Raw genomic sequence first — 17,152 nt, 5'->3', positions numbered from 1 at the left:
TGATAGTCTATTTTGCCTTCTTGATTTTCCTAACATTGCAGTCGTCCTGAGTACATTTGTTTCACATCACCTAGATGTATATACATATACTGCTTATGCATATCTGATAACTTACAAAATGATTAATACTTTCTGTCTACTTTCTCCAAAGTTACTTGTACACTTTCTAGGGCATCTCGACCAGTCTTTTTGTTTTAAGAACCTACCTGATTTCAGAATGTTACAAACACTTTTGTAGGGTTGTCCAATTTGTTTCTTTTTCCACTCAGATGAGTGATTTTTCTTCTCGTCCTTCTCATAGTAGTATTACGACTTTCAGTAGTCGGTCTCTTCTTTAATCTGAGTTTACATTTCTGTGAGCAATAATTATAGCAACTCCTCCTGGCCAGTTGAACATCAGTACTGATTTTTCTTTTCCTCTTAATAGTGTAGTCTTGCGTATCATAAATTTTGTCATCTGTTGTAATATTATAAAAGAATGCTGGCACAATACATCTTCTGAAGTTTGACATTCCATAATCAATTTTTGTAATCCAAATCAATACTAATCCCTTCTTCAGTTGTGATTTCCCTCCCTTCAGGGCATTCTTGTTATTGATCTCATGATGTAGTGTATTTTGTAGCACTTATTGTAGACCTAACCATAACACAGGAATTTCATTGCAAATCTTCTGCTGAAGTTTCCTCCTGCTTGGAATTAAGTTCTGATTCTGCATCATTTCCAGTCTCTCCTGTTAATCTATGGGCACAGGAATTCTGGAAGGTGGCTCTGGAAAAAACTGACATTTTTAGTCTGGTCACCCTCTTGGAATAGCATGTTTTATAATTTAGTGATAGCATTCATGAAGATACAAGATCACTGATTTGACCTTCATTAAATCTTGATTATGAAAACCCATTATGCAATGACCTAGCTCCAAAGAACATTGCATTTTCTTACTTGGCAGATTCATTGCAGCCATAATCTCAGCATAGCTTAAATACATCGTAATTATTTAAACTGCACACAGTAATGAGCGAACATACCAAGAACAGAAAGAGGCTTGAGCTACTACAGCATTATTGTAGTAAGGAAAAAAAGTGGCAAATATAACAAGCCTTTAGTGCATCTCAATAATTCAATTAGAACCAAAGTAGCATTCACATTTATGTTAATACTGCTCTAAAATTTTCTCATATCCCTTAGAAGCAAACTGATGTATCTTAACTTTTTAGGTATTAACTATTATTATTATTATTATTATTATTATTATTATTGAATATCCAGTTACAAAACATTTAGGGAAGTTTTTTTTTCTAAGTATGAAAACCCATGAAATATGCCATTTTGGCTATTTTTGTAGATATGCTATTTTGGTATTAAGCTGGCAATATGTATATAGTTAATAAATATTAGGTTTTACAGTCTGCTGAAACTAATTTTGAGTAATAAATTTATAACCTACCTGAAAAAAGAAAATATGGTACAGTATTATACTTGAAAAAGAAAGGACTTGATTAATATAGAACATCTTTTGTTTTTGAAAGATCATAATCAGATTCTATTGAATCATATATATTTGTTTTATTTAAGCATAAATAAATATTTGAACATTCTGTAACCTCCGCGATAAGGTGACAAGTAATAGTTTATAGTAATAATACTAATAATAATAATAATATTATTTGCATGGTTCATGTTTGTGGGTTACTGTAGTCACGTCCTAGTTCGTGAACCATGGGCAACGGCTGAGTGGCCTAGTAAGTGGTCCTGAGAGTCGGGATACCAGTTGCTATGGAATGGGAGTGGGCATCTCGGACATATTCCGAGTCGTGGCCCTCCTTGTGCTCAGGCGGCTAGGACTATACAATTCACCGGTGGTCCATAACCCGTTAGAGGAGAGATCCTCACTTGGACTATGTGCAAGTAGGGCAGCATCCTGCTTCATGAATTTACCGAGCTCAGAACACTTTAAGCAAGCCTCGGACCTATGGGAGTAATGGAGTCCCACTCCCATTTGACAGGCGAGGGACTCTTTGGAAACAACTTGGCGAACGAAATGGAATTTGATGGGGAGCTATCAATATTAATGGGGCTTCTGAAAGAAAGAAGGTAGAATTGGCTGAGTCAACAAAGAGGATGCATCTGGATGTGCTAGGAGTAAGTGATATTCGGGTAAGGGGAGATAATGAGGAAGAGATAGATTATAAAGTGTACTTGACGGGTGTTAGAAAGGGAAGGGCAGAGTCTGGGGTAGGGCTCTTTATCAGGAATACCATTGCACGCAACATAGTTTCTGTTCAGCACGTAAATGAGCGAATGATGTGGGTAGATTTGTCAGTGGGAGGAATTAGGACAAGAATTGTGTCCGTGTATTCACCATGTGAGGGTGCAGATGAGGATGAAGTCGACAAGTTTTACGAAGCATTGAGTGACATCGTGGTCAGGGTCAACAGCAAGGATAGAATAGTGCTAATGGGCAATTTCAATGCGAGAGTTGGGAATAGAACTGAAGGATACGAAAGGGTGATTGGTAAATGTGGGCAAGATATGGAAGCTAATGGGAATGGGAAGCGTTTGCTGGACTTCTGTGCTAGTATGGGTTTAGCTGTTAAGAGTACATTCTTCAAGCATAAGGCTATTCACCGCTACACATGGGAGGCTAGGGGTACCAGATCCATAATAGACTATATCTTAACAGACTTTGAATTCAGGAAATCTGTTAGGAATGTAAGAGTTTTTTGCGGATTTTGATGATACAGACCACTATCTGATCTGTAGTGAACTATGTATCTCTAGGCCTAGGGTAGAGAAAGTGAAATCTGTCTGCAAACGAATAAGGGTAGAAAATCTCCAGGACGAGGAAATTAGAAGTACATGGATATTATTAGTGAGAAGTTTCGAACAGTAGACAGTAAGCAGGTTCAGGATATAGAAAGTGAATGGGTGGCATACAGGGATGCTGTAGTAGAAACAGCAAGGGAATGCCTAGGAACAACTGTGTGTAAAGATGGGAAAAGGCGAACATCTTGGTGGAATGATGAAGTGAGAGCAGCCTGTGAACGTAAAAAGAAGGCTTATCAGAAATGGCTCCAAACAAGGCTGGGATGAAATGGCTTCATAGAGTAGTAAAATTAGCGTGGAGTGTTGGTAAGGTACCTTCAGATTGGACAAAAGCAGTAATTGCACCTATCTATAAGCAAGGGAACAGGAAGGATTGCAACAACTATCGAGGTATCTCATTGATTAGTATACCAGGCAAAGTATTTACTGGCATCCTGGAAGGGAGGGTGCGATCAGTCGTTGAGAGGAAGCTGGATGAAAACCAGTGTGGTTTCAGACCACAGAGAGGCTGTCAGGATCAGATTTTCAGTATGCGCCAGGTAATTGAAAAGTGCTACGAGAGGAACAGGCAGTTGTGTTTGTTTCGTAGATCTAGAGAAAGCATATGACAGGGTACCGAGGGAAAAGATGTTCGCCATACTGGGCGACTATGGAATTAAAGGTAGATTATTAAAATCAATCAAAGGCATTTATGTTGACAATTGGGCTTCAGTGAGAATTGATGGTAGAATGAGTTCTTGGTTCAGGGTACTTACAGGAGTTAGACAAGGCTGTAATCTTTCACCTTTGCTGTTCATAGTTTACATGGATCATCTGCTGAAAGGTATAAAATGGCAGGGAGGGATTCAGTTAGGTGGAAATGTAGTAAGCAGTTTGGCCTATGCTGACGACTTGGTCTTAATGGCAGACTGTGCCGAAAGCCTGCAGTCTAATATCTTGGAACTTGAAAATAGGTGCAATGAGTATGGTATGAAAATTAGCCTCTCGAAGACTAAAGTGATGTCAGTAGGTAAGAAATTCAACAGAATTGAATGTCATATTGGTGATACAAAGTGAGAACAGGTCGATAATTTCAAATATTTAGCTTGTGTGTTCTCCCAGGATGGTAATATAGTGAGATTGAATCAAGGTGTAGTAAAGCTAATGCAGTGAGCTCGCAGTTGCGATCAGCAGTATTCTGTAAGAAGGAAGTCAGCTCCCAGACGAAACTATCTTTACATCGGTCTGTTTTCAGACCAACTTTGCTTTACGGGAGCGAAAGCTGGGTGGACTCAGGATATCTTATAAGTTAGAAGTAACAGACATGAACGTAGCAAGAATGATTGCTGGTACAAACAGGTGGGAACAATGGCAGGAGGGTACTCGGAATGAGGAGATAAAGGCTAATTTAGGAATGAACTCGATGGATGAAGCTGTACGCATAAACCGGCTTCGGTGGTGGGGTCATGTGAGGCGAATGGAGGATAGGTTACCTAGGAGAATAATGGACTCTGTTATGGAGGGTAAGAGAAGTAGAGGGAGACCAAGATGACGATGGTTAGACTCGGTTTCTAACGATTTAAAGATAAGAGGTATAGAACTAAATGAGGCCACAACACTAGTTGCAAATCGAGGATTGTGGCGACGTTTAGTAAATTCTCAGAGGCTTGCAGACTGAACGCTGAAAGGCATAACAGTCTATAATGATAATGTATTGTCCCCTTCAAAAGTGGAAATAATTTATTAAGGGAGAATGATTTATTTCATCAGTGAGTTGATACATTATTTCGATCGCCAGGAGGGTGAGATTTTACACTCCCGTGCTAGCGTGAACAAGCTGCCTGCGAACAGGTTTTGACAACCTACCAAGAGAACGAGGAAGCAGGGTGAAATTCCTGTTAGGTGTCTTTGAGACACATGTATGTGGGTGCCACGTGATCGGGCGGGCAGCGTGATTATAATCGATCAATAATTGCAAGGTCGTGTGACGTGAAACTAGGGCAGCCAATAAAAATTACAACCTTCACAGGAATGCAACAGATCCACCAATCAGATATAATCAAGAGGCACACCTCCGTCTTAAGACAGTGAATTTATGGTAATTCCAAAGGAAATTTTATAGAGGGTTTTTACTTCTAAACACTTGATTTGAGCGTTACTCTGAATGCAGCTACGGTCGAGACTGGACGTCGTTTGCTTTACTGGGAGACTTTGCATTAGAGAAGGCACTGAGGACTGAATAAACTGCAATTCAGGCATTTGAAAAACTTCTCTAAGATTTATTTATGACTGTCATAAGATAAGTGTCCATCTCCAAATTATTAAACATCGCGTGTGTATCCTGGACTATTGCTAAGACTTTTATTAGTTTCAGCTTTTCTACGAGAACTCAGAAGGAAGGTCGTTGGTTCGAGCTCGCTTCAAGATGGCTCTCCCTTTCCGAGATGAATCCTACTGTTTCCTGTGCACCTTCATCTCCATGACTCACTAATTATGTAAGGCGTCGGACATGGGCAAGACTTTGTTCGATGGAAGGTGATGTGACCACGTACTAGGTCATCAGCCAGAATCCAGTTAACACCAGCCACATGAGTATTCTTTAAGAATTCATCTTTCTATCTTTCTGTAAAATGTCTGTAAAACGTAGCCTTACCTTATTCATTTAGATTTTCTATTAGTTTAGCAGTAGTTTGACTTTTCATTCTTCTTTCCTCGGTGGGAGGTAGTTTGTGCTCTGGAATGAATGTGTATTCGGTTCTATTAGTTAGAGATAAGAGTGAATGTCATCGAGAGAGACCTCAACTGTCCTAAAAATTTAAGACGGCAGGAGAAATAAAAGTAAATGACCTCCGCGTTAATCTTGAATGATTTTGAAATAGTTTGAAAATTGAGACAGATTAGGACAGTGTTCTAGTGTTTTTCTAAGTGTCAAATTTCTTTCTACGATTATACGACATTTCTGTGGACTTTAGTTCGTTTAGAGTCGTCTGAATAATTTCGTACGATAGCTTTGCAAGTGTGATTAGGCACGGTCAATAAATATAATAATAATAATAATAATAATAATAATAATAATGAGTAAAAATAATTAAACCTAATTACGGGCTAAAATTTGAATAAGGTCATGGGTTTAATGTTGGTTTGTTCTTGGAAAGAATTATCGTGTGCTCACTTTATGTAAAGTAGGCCTGGAACATGGCATCCTCCGGACGGAGTAATGATGAATTATATGTATATTTTACTGTGCTATTAATTTGATTATGACTTGCAGATGGACATTATATTTTGTGTGATAATTTATGCATCCATTAGTCATTTTTGGAAGAAATGTGTCACTGGACACGATTTTTTCTAGCTTGAGTGCAGATTAATCGAGAGCCACAATATAGTAGGAGAATAAGAATAAATGCCGCAACTCATGTACCGTAAGCGCGTATTCTAATATTTTGACCTGTGCTGTAGGTATTTTACTTATTTTGAGTGATTTCTATTTAAAGGATTCCCTTGAACATCGTTGTATAATTAATTTCTGCATAAAAGTGATAACCTCAGCTCTATCATGTCCTAGATCGATACCTGGAATATACATGATATTGTCATCTAGAGAATGATTTCCCTAATTTGGAATAAATCCAAAATTTAATAATAATGGGTTAGTGTTCGTGTAAATAATATTGTAATATTGTCGTGTACCTATGTGTGAATGTGTGATGTGTGATTTGATTATATTCTGTGTTTTGTGAATTTTCTTGAATGGTTTTATGATGATGTTCTCCACTGCGCACGTCAAATTTTGACCGATTTACGTTATTTTCGCGTGTCTGTGATTTGATGAATTATGAATCTTTAGAAGATTTTATTATAATTCAAGGTAGATTAGGATCTAATTCACTAAAATAAATTGAATAAGAGAAGGCAACGTCCGTGGATTGATGTCACGAGGCTGAATTTTTAGTTATTGTACAGTCACTTATTGCATAACAGGGAGTAACGTTTAGGTTGATATGAGATCAAATAAGAATTATGAGAAGTTCAGTCACTTCATAATTATAAAAATGAATGGATTGATGAAGGGAAAGTCTAAGGAAGACTTATTAACCACAATTTCTTGAATTAAACATTTTTTTCAATAATTTTAATAAGGGAAAGAAAATGATCATTTTCTTGTAGAATTAAGTGAGATCCAGAAGGAATATTTTAATTTAAGCAATTTAATTATCATTATTGGAGAGAGTGATACCAGATAGTATTTTGATTTTCAATCCTGTTTATAGTAAATTAATGATCCCTATTATTATTACAGACAAGAACATTCGTTGAGCTTTAATTTGATGAAGATTCCTTATAGACGATAGCACGAGAAGAGATTTTCAAGAATTAGTCCCAGATTTTGTCAATTTAATTGTTTATTGGAAGAGTGATAGTTTTTAATAAATGTATAAACCTGTTTTAGCTTCTTTTCATTTGTCGCTAGTCCTTCATCTATTCCTGCCTTTAAAATTTTCTGCACAGCCGATAAGCGAATGGTCTACCTCTGAGACTCTTGCTCACCGGCGAGCTGAGCCCGGCATGATGGGGGCAGTATGTATGTACGTATATTATTTGCTACCATTGTGCAATCACCTTGTTACACACCAACACTAATTAACGCAGACATGATGATATGTATGAAATTGAAACCATATGCACATTAAACACTGAAAACAATAACAAACAGGTTAACAAACATGACAGCTAAGAAAGGATAATTGGGAAGCAGCTGGGAACCATTTCCAGGTGGTGAAAGGTATTGGCAATGCTGAAGAAGCAAAATCAATAGTGATTTTAAATATATAAGTTTACTTAACAATTTATATCCAAATTAGAGCGCAAATAATCAAACAAAATACCTTTAAAAATCAAAAATGGGTGTTAAAAATGTTTACTATTTACCCCGAGGGTAAAATTTAGGTTATTTAAACCTCTAGGTCTGAACGTCTCACACTACATTTCACTGTTCATGGCGAAACATTTAAATCATACAATACAGATGGAAAGAAAAAGGAAAGTAACATTATATAGTCAGAAGTACAGGTAAACCCTGTTATACATGGATTCGTTATCCGCAATTTCACATATATGTGATTTTGGACTTAAGTCTAGTGATGCCATCTGTTAACAGTACGTGGAAGCTGTAATGCCTTAAGACGGGTACAGACATGCGTGCCAAATTCTGTAATGTACATAACGTCGCGCCAAGGTTAAACGGGACAAGCACATCGTTACACGCATCTTCTGTCGTGTTTGTCGAGACATGAATTGTCGGTTCCGGTCAGTAGAGCTGTAAAGTTACACTTGACAGGTTTTGTATTTAAAATGCTTTGTAAAAGGAAAAAAAAAGTGCCTGTCTAAATAAAGAAGCGTGTACCAAAGTCGTATAAGCTAGAAATCAAGTGAGGAGTTTTGGATCACTATGAGAAAGGTGAGCGTATTGTTGACATTCAGCGTGCTTTGGGACTCGGTGAATCCACTGTGAGAACTATTCGTGAGAATGCGGAATCAATTCGAAAACTGTCAATCTGCCACTAACTTAAGTGTGACTAGTGACCAAATCTCGCTTGGAAGCGATGGATAGAATGGATTGATCATCACAACCAACAACGCATGCCTCTCTCTGAAGCTGCTATTCAAGCTTGTTTATTGTTGTGTGTTTCAGTGTTAAATATTTGTGTATAAAGTGTGTGTTAAAATGTTTCAGAAACATGATAATGGTTATTTTTTGTAAAATTACTTAGAATCTCTGCTATTTTAAACTTAATGTGAGATAACGGAAACTTAACCCTGTGTTTTTTTAAAAATAAAATGACTCTATTTACGCGAATTCATTATGCGCGGCAATTTCGCGGAATGTAACTATCGCGTATGAGGTCTACCTGTATGTACATGTAACAAAGGGAAACACATAAAATATATATATCCTAGTGCAGGGCACCTTTAAGAGGCAACCCCCTCAAAAATACTTCTGCGAAAGGGTGCCTGTCCTAAATGGGAATACACTAAGATGAAATGGGATAAATGACAGTCCCAAGGGGAAATTTAAATTTTACGGTTACATCGAAAGGCGTTGAATATCTAATTTACAAAATCGAGAAATGAAATGGGAACTGTCTCTTAACACAACTCTGACTTGCCGGTAGGCTGTCATTTTATTGAAATTTTGGCGATTGAAGGAAAAAACGGGTAAGCTCCGGCAAAAGAAATTAAATGGAATACTACATTTGAACATAATCTGAAAAATGAAAAATAACTAAGTGCTTACCTGTTGAAGGGGCCAAGAAGACCTGTCTCCTGCAAAAGGCAACTTCTCCCTTCAGTGGTCACGATTCAAAGACTCCTTGGAAGAGCTAGGCTCTAGTAAAGCGCTTTTCTCCGGAAATTCGGAAATCGAAAAACAACCAATGAGCGTCTGTTCTTTTCCTTCACCCACCAATCGCAACAATTTTTATTATGACCAACAGGGGCCCAGGAATAAAATCTGATAAAGAATATCGAGTAGCATCCAGAAACATCGAAATTGATGCAATATTATGAAACCAGAAATATCCCATGCTGATCTGGTGTGTGTGGTGTAGGGTGTTTCCTAATTAATACATCCTACTTCAATCTTTCACATCAACCAAACCATCTTAAAGCTGTATCAAAATTAAATGAATCCAAAATTCATACACAAAAAACATAAACCCACAGAAAACAATAAATAAAGGATATAAAATTCCCTGGTGTTACAATTCTAAACAATCACTACACATTCCAAATATCTGAGTGATTTGATAGAATCTTATCTTTCATGAACGAAATGTCATTCTATATTGAGTTGTTCCTTTTTCAAATATAACACTGGACAATGCTTTCTTTTTCAGGTAGTTCATAAATTTATTATTCAAAATTAATTTTGGCAGACTAAGAAGCTAACAGTTAAAATTATTCATCTGATTGTCAATCCCAGCCTTTGAAGTGGAATACATACATACATACATACATACATACATACATACCCCACGTCATTCCATCTATATGATGGGTTGGCAAATGAAGTGCCTCCACTAACTTCTGTCTTTGTACTTTTCTCCTTCAGTGCTGTCCCAGTCCCCTCCTTGTTGCTGAATGTTGTTTTTCACCATGTCTATATTGCATTCTTGGCTGCCCTCTAGGTCTTGAATATTTCAACTGCAGAACATACATTTTTCTGGGTATGTGACCATACCATTTGAGTCTACTTAGTTCTGTTATTCTGCATTCTGCCAATCTGAGCCATATCCCTGATGTTCTCGTTAAGAATTTTATCTCGTCTTGTTTTGCCAACCATCGCTTGGACGATATCATTTTAGCTGCCTGAATCCTTGCTTCATCCTTTTTCTTCCTGGTCCAGGTCTTACTCCCATATCAAAATTGGCATGTAATAAGTCAGATAATAAGCTCGCATTTCAATGGCACTTTTGGGTTCCATATTAGGTCTCTGACAACTCTATCGAACGTTCCTCCAGCTTGAATCCTACTGGTAAGTTCCTCTTCAATGGAGCCTATTGCTGATATCATGCTTCCAAGATATTTTAATTTGTTGGACATCTTGAGTTGTTTACCCTCTATTTCAATGTAACCTTCAGGTTGACCAATTCTCTGCATAACCAACACGTCACTTTTTTCCTGACTGAATCTTAGGCTGTACCCTTTAGCTGTTACTGTCCATGCATTGATCTGATCCTTAAGTTCCTCCTTGGAATCTCTCCATATACAGATGTCATCAGCAAATAGCGTAACTTTCATTTTTTTGTCACCAATGTTTTGGCATACTTATTGAATCTAATTCATTACAGTAATGAAAAGAAGAGGTGACAACTCAACCTTGTCTTAGGACTATAGTTATTCTAAAGGATTCAGTCATTCCTGATGGTGTTTTGATGCGACTACTGATGTCTTCATATAAATTCTCAATTTGTTTTATGTCATTGCTTCCACTGTTTCTCAGCACTTCCCAGACTTTGTCCTTGCTTACAGCATCAAAGGCCTTTTTGATATCCAGGAAGGCTAGCCAAAGGAGCTAATGTTAATAATACTTCTCGATTAGCTGATGTGGTCCAAATATTAAACTGTTGATCTGCCTTTCTGGAATCTGTATTTGTTCCTCTGATAACTTGAATTCTATCAATGGTCTTATTTTCCTTTCTAAAATCCTTTCATACAGCTTTCTGACTTTGGGAGTAAATGTAATTCCTCGGTAATTGGAACATTTCTTCCTATCACCTTTCTTAAAGAGTGGAATGATACTTTTTTTTGAATCTGCTGGTACCTGCCCATCCTTCCATATCTTGTGTGTTTTCCTGCATTACCCATAGATCTGATCATGTCACCATACACTTCATTAATGCTTGGGAGATTTTCCTGTTTTGATGTACTTCCATGCATATTCTTTATCATTCCATGTTGGATCTGTTAGTGTCTTCCATCCTTCCATCATTAACTAATCTATCTAATGGAAGGTTTGTAATATCATTCACATTTAACAGCTTATCAAAATAATTTTTGATCTTGGTCATCTGTAATGAGATACCCACTATCACTAGTCAGATAATTATGTTCTTTGTCCCTCCTCCTATTGTTAATCATTCCATAAAACATTTTTCTGTTGCCATGTACATCTTCATTTAGTTTCACTCCATTCAACCATTTTTCTCTTTCTGCTCTGACAACCTGCTTAGATTCTTTTTTTTTTTCCTAAGAGTTCTTTGTCTTTATCTGTTTGACTTTTGAAATAATTTCTGTAGACATTCTTTCTTTTAAGGACTGTGTCTCTTGTTTTATCATTCCATCATGGTGTCTCCATTTCCATTTGTTCTTTCACATGTCTCTGCTGTTGTCTTGACCAAGCATTCCTTGAAATTTTTCCATTCTTCAACTGTTCCAGTGTCTGTTTGGATTTGCTGCTGGATTTTTCTTGATATTCTGTGGCCTTCTGTTTATCCTTCAATTTCCATACCTTAATTTCTTGTCCTGGATGGTTCTTATTTCCTTCAACTTTTTAAACCTGAAACTAATGAGCCTATGATCACTGTCAAGAGACACACTTGGGATCACTTTCACATCCAGCAACATTTCTTGTATATATTTATCATAATATAATCAATGATGGATTCCTGTTGCCCATTCCATTTATATCTGGTGATTTTGGCTTTTTTGTTTGTAAAACCAGGTATTACCAATAACTGTTATTTCTGAGAGAAATCTAGGAGTCTGCTTCTCTCAGCATTCCTTGGTCCCCATCCATGTGTGCCCATGATGCTCTCATAACCTTGCCTATCAGACCCTACTTGGGCATTCATGTCATAACAATGGTTCCTTCACCTCTAACTTGCTCTTCCAAGGATTCTTCAAATAGGTCTTTCTCTGAACTATCATAACCTAATTGTGGGGCATATCACTGAATGATACTAATGTTCTGGGTAGGGTTTAATTTTAGATTGACTTGGATAATCCTGTCAGATTTGAAGTTTGTTATATGCTGTTTCCTTGAATGGTCCATTATAACTTGTTCCATTCTTAGCTGAACTTCCTCCTGACCAATAGATGGTAACCTTCCAAGTTTTTTTTTTACTCTTGTCCCTTCCACTTGGTTTCACTTAGTTATAGTACATTAATATTCCTCATTTTCATCAAATCAATATACACTTCTATTTTCCCTGTCAAAGTAATGATATTCAGAGTTGATATTCTGATTGTGGTTGTTTTTTTTGTAGATTTTAGTTATCTTGCTGGATCTTGATGGAGCATAGTGTTGAGCTGTCATTAATATCAATATCAGGAGAACTTGCATCCTTATTGAAATAATGCAGTATAAAATCATGCTAATTTATAACTGTTAGGTTCTTCAGTCTGCTAAAACTAATTTTCAGTGTTTATAACCTACCTGAAAAAATGGAAATTATGATTGACAATCTTTAGTGTAATTTTTAGATTGTGAAAGCTCATTTTGATATCTGTATTTTACATTATGTACTTAATATATGAAAATAAGTTGTATTACAATAAAAAGTACTTTAAAAATTCCTTAGGCTTTGACTGACATTCAAAAATTGTTATGAAACAATAGGTACACTTTAATATAAAATGTTACAATAAAACAAAGATTTGTAGGGAAATAGTTTATATTAAACACTAATTAGCTGTTCATTTGTTGCAGCCTGTGGAGACAACTGCTGGTATGAGCATATCCAATGCTGTGATCAACTCCTGTACAGAAAGCTCTTGACACCAAGGGTCCAATGATGCTGAAGATCAGTGTGGTGGCAAACTGCTGAAAGTGTATAGAGGAATGAAGACATTCTAGTGCTCCAGATATGGAAGTGGAGAGAATATTCTTTGGTTCCAAAGAGCTGTTTCATGCTGAAGAGACATGGCTAGGGAAGTTTGCTGAAGTTTCATTTTGGAAGTTCGGAAGCATGCTGATGGCATAATGCTGCAAGAAAATCTGGTGGACTGTTTTGTAAAGGTCAATGTTTTTAAAAATGTTATTGCTTGTGCATATTTTAACATGACCAATGTAAAATGATTTATGTAATATCTAACACTTTCTTTAATAAACAAATTTGTATAAAATATTCTTTGCTGCTTGATATTTTCATTTCTTTAAAAAATACCTTCCTAATGTTTTGTCCTTACCCCAATTTGCCACCAAACAGGACTTTGAGGAATATATATATATAGTACTTACATATTACTGTACCTGTCCCAATTTTTGTATTAAAAAATTGGGACTTAGTTTTTTTTCAACTTTCATTTTCTACTTTTCATATTTTGAAGTTTACAGAAAAAAAAATGTAAACATGAATATAATTCAGAATTATGAAATGCAACACTAACAATAAAAGCACAAAATAAATTGAAAATTCTTTATTCAAAGCAAAAATTACAATTTTTTTAAAAAATTAAGCAATTTTGGCAGAAAAAAGCCTAAAAAATATCACCTAAGTCCAACACCTTATTCCAAGTGTCCAGCCCCAGCGTTGAAACTTTCATGAATCACGGAGTGTCCTGTTCCAGAAAAAAAAAAATACATAAAAATAAACAAGTGGGGACAGTTTAAAAGAAAATAAACTAAAAATTTGTTAATCTAGCAACCATTTAACACTACAACCGCAGCTGAATCATTTGCGACCCAGCTGTTAGTCCTTTCTCCCCTAATTTTCGCAAAAAAAACTATTTGTAGTAAGTGTACAGCCAAGGAATACACTTGTGCCTGCTAGTGGATATTTTACTTGAAATTTAATACACATTGTGTATATTGATGTAGAATGTTAAACATACAAATAAGAAACATGTAGACAATAGGATTGCCCCACTTTGCTGACCACAGTGAGTCCTGTTCTAAACCCCCTGCTCCTATGGTATCGCAAATGAACACAATAGGAAGAAAGGTTTCCATTTCCTAAACTTTTAGAGGCCAATCATCTGACATCAGTACAGACGATGTACATTATGCTGAATATAGTTTCTTTGCAGGAATTACACTTCACACGACACACACTGAGAATACATAATATTCCTTGGCTGTACACCTGCTACAAATATTTTTTGTAGAAGACAGGGAAGAAAGAACTAACAACTGGGTCACAAATGACCCAGCCGCAGTTCGAGTGTTAAGTATCAGCATACTCTGTAAATCACTTTGCTGACAAGAACTGCTCAGTATTAAAAAGATAATACACATTCATCTGACACACGAATTCAGCAATACATCATGCACTGCTTTCCAAGAACATGACCTTGTTCATCATCACATTTGCTGTTCATGCCAGTAAATAAACACATGAAGAGAACTTATCTGAATGCCTTGAAATACACAGTTCGAAAAAATTAGGGGAACATGTTTTGTAACATCTGGTATGTGAACGTTAATTTGGTGGATGGGGTTCCAATGATCGTACAGCATACCTTGAGACCTTAGCTACTCAGGGTATGTCCAATCAAAGTTATACTCTTATCTGTAGGCATAGCCATGCATTGAATTGTCGGGTGACCCCTCAAAACGAAGTGAATAGCGGTGCGTCCATGTGTTGTCATGAGGTACACAGACTACTGCGGCCATTTGAGCACGTTGTATGTAAACCAAGCACATACCATGAGACATCTTAACAGGTTCAAGTCACAAGGGCCATCACTCTGATCCAGGAAAGATGGACTTTTTGTTGTTACTGTGGATCTCAATGTCTCTCCGCCAGTTATTCAACGCTTTTGGAATTGCTACAATAAGACAGGCCAGTTCACAAGGAGGGATGTACAAGGTCGTGGACGCATGACAACCCCACAGGATGACCGATATCTGGCCATCTGTGCGTTGCGGTGTCGTTCAGCAACTGCCAGAGAACTGCAACAAGACCTCGGGAGGGTCACTGGAGTCATGGTGTCTGACCAGACAGTAAGGAACAGGTTAAGAGAAGTGTCCTTACGACCCAGACGTCCTGTTCGAGTGCCCTGTTTAACGTAGCAACATCGAGCAGCTCGCCTTCCGTTTGCCCGTACCCACGTCAACTGGCAACTTCACCAATGGAGACCTGTGTTGTTCACAGACTAGGCCATATTTCCCCTGACACAGCGTGATGGGTGTCAACATGTATGGAGATGCTGTGGTGAGCAGTACATGCCACATGTTGTCCAGGAAGGCGACAGATTCGGACAAGGATCTGAAATGATGTGGGGTGGCATCAGTATTGATGGCCGTACGGATCTTGTCATCCGTGGTAATCTTACCACTGCGGGGTACATCGAGTATATACTGCTACAGCATATGTTGGTTGCTGCATATGGTGTTGGCCCTGAATTCGTACTCATGCACGACAATGCCAGGGCTCATGTAGCGCGCATAACCAGAGCTGTCTTGCGAGAACTGGACATTCAAGAGATGGAATGGCCAGCAGTTAGTCTCGACAATAATCCCATCGAGCATGTGTGGGATAGGCTTGACAGAAGTGTTCGTGGGCATCCAGTTCCACCACAGACTCTCCAAGACCTCGAACAGGCTCTCAATGAAGAATGGGACCTGATACGGCAACGTGACCTCTGTAGGATGCTTATATGTAGCATGCCACGTAGCTGCCAAGCTGTGATAAATGCTTGTGGAGGACATACGCCACACTGAAGCTCTCCAACTGTGATAAAAATCCACCCTGGAGGACTGTTATCACTTTGTTTTCGCCCCTGTTTGGACATTTCCATTTGTGTTCTGAAAATGAAAGCGAATCCGTCAATGTTCTTTTGTATACTTCAACGGTAAAGAATAAAGGTTTAGTTGGATATATATCTGGCTGTGAGGTATTGTTTTGTGGAGCATGGCATACATTCAAAAACATGTTCCCCTAATTTTTTGAACTGTGTATAACTGGACCGAACCTGTTAACTTGAGTTTGTAATGGCAGCACACTGCCATCTGACACTGCAAGCCGTTCTTTTTGGACTACTTTTTATCTGATCCATTCAATTGCTACATTGTCTTGAAAAATGCCAAAGTTCTGGAAATTTACCCGTGAAAAGTTCTTTGTGTTCTTGTTTTATTTACTGGTATGTAAAAAAAAAAAAAAAAATCTCTTTGTTAACTTAACTATTAGCTGCTCTCCTCTGATGCCTGGGTTTGATTCCCGGCACTGGCAGAGATTTAAGGAGGGCTGGTATGTGGCTGAACTATCACATGCAGCTTGTCTCCATTCAGGGCGTGCCTCAAAAGAGCTGCACCACCTCACAATGAGAACACAGGTTTACTTATTGCAATACAACATTATGCCATCCCTTATTAACTATGTCATCTACAAGACAAGAAAACCACCCCTAATTCAAATATTTTAAACTCTCATTTACCGGGCGAGTTGGCCGTGCGCGTAGAGGCGCGCGGCTGTGAGCTTGCATCCGGGAGATAGTAGGTTCGAATCCCACTATCGGCAGCCCTGAAAATGGTTTTCTGTGGTTTCCCATTTTCACACCAGGCAAATGCTGGGGCTGTACCTTAATTAAGGCCACGGCCGCTTCCTTCCAACTCCTAGGCCTTTCCTATCCCATCGTCGCCATAAGACCTATCTGTGTTGGTGTGACGTAAAGCCCCTAGCAAAAAAAAAAAACCTCTCATTTTTAGAGTAATTCGGAAAAAACTAAGCTAGCTTAGCTTTTTATGGAATCCAAAACACAAAGAAGTGAGTACCGTATATCTTAAGAAAATCTTACATTATTTGCTAGGATTTAATCTGCAGCTCCCTTGGTGACAAGCCAGTGGGAATGTCACTCACTTGTCACATCTTCAATAACTCACAAAATTCTGCCCTAAAATTGTCC

At 37.7% G+C, this 17,152-nt stretch overlaps 2 long non-coding RNA genes across 3 annotated transcripts in view; one reads left to right on the top strand and one right to left on the bottom strand.

Moving 5' to 3' along the window:
- Positions 1 to 13,396, top strand: part of LOC136872458 (uncharacterized) — a 34,751-nt gene extending 21,355 nt beyond the window's left edge. The window contains exon 4 of the long non-coding RNA XR_011018073.1: positions 13,017 to 13,396. This is a non-coding gene — a long non-coding RNA (uncharacterized lncRNA). The remainder of the gene's footprint in view (positions 1 to 13,016) is intronic.
- A 374-nt stretch (positions 13,397 to 13,770) lies between these two features.
- LOC136872457 (uncharacterized) overlaps positions 13,771 to 17,152 on the bottom strand; it is a 118,404-nt gene continuing 115,022 nt past the window's right edge. For both annotated transcript variants that reach the window (XR_010859907.2, XR_010859908.2), the window contains exon 6: positions 13,771 to 13,867. This is a non-coding gene — a long non-coding RNA (uncharacterized lncRNA). The remainder of the gene's footprint in view (positions 13,868 to 17,152) is intronic.

The sequence above is a fragment of the Anabrus simplex genome, chromosome 4, assembly GCF_040414725.1.
Source record: "Anabrus simplex isolate iqAnaSimp1 chromosome 4, ASM4041472v1, whole genome shotgun sequence".
Classification (NCBI taxonomy): Eukaryota; Metazoa; Arthropoda; class Insecta; order Orthoptera; family Tettigoniidae; genus Anabrus; species Anabrus simplex.
This window is presented reverse-complemented; position numbering and strand designations above follow the sequence as displayed.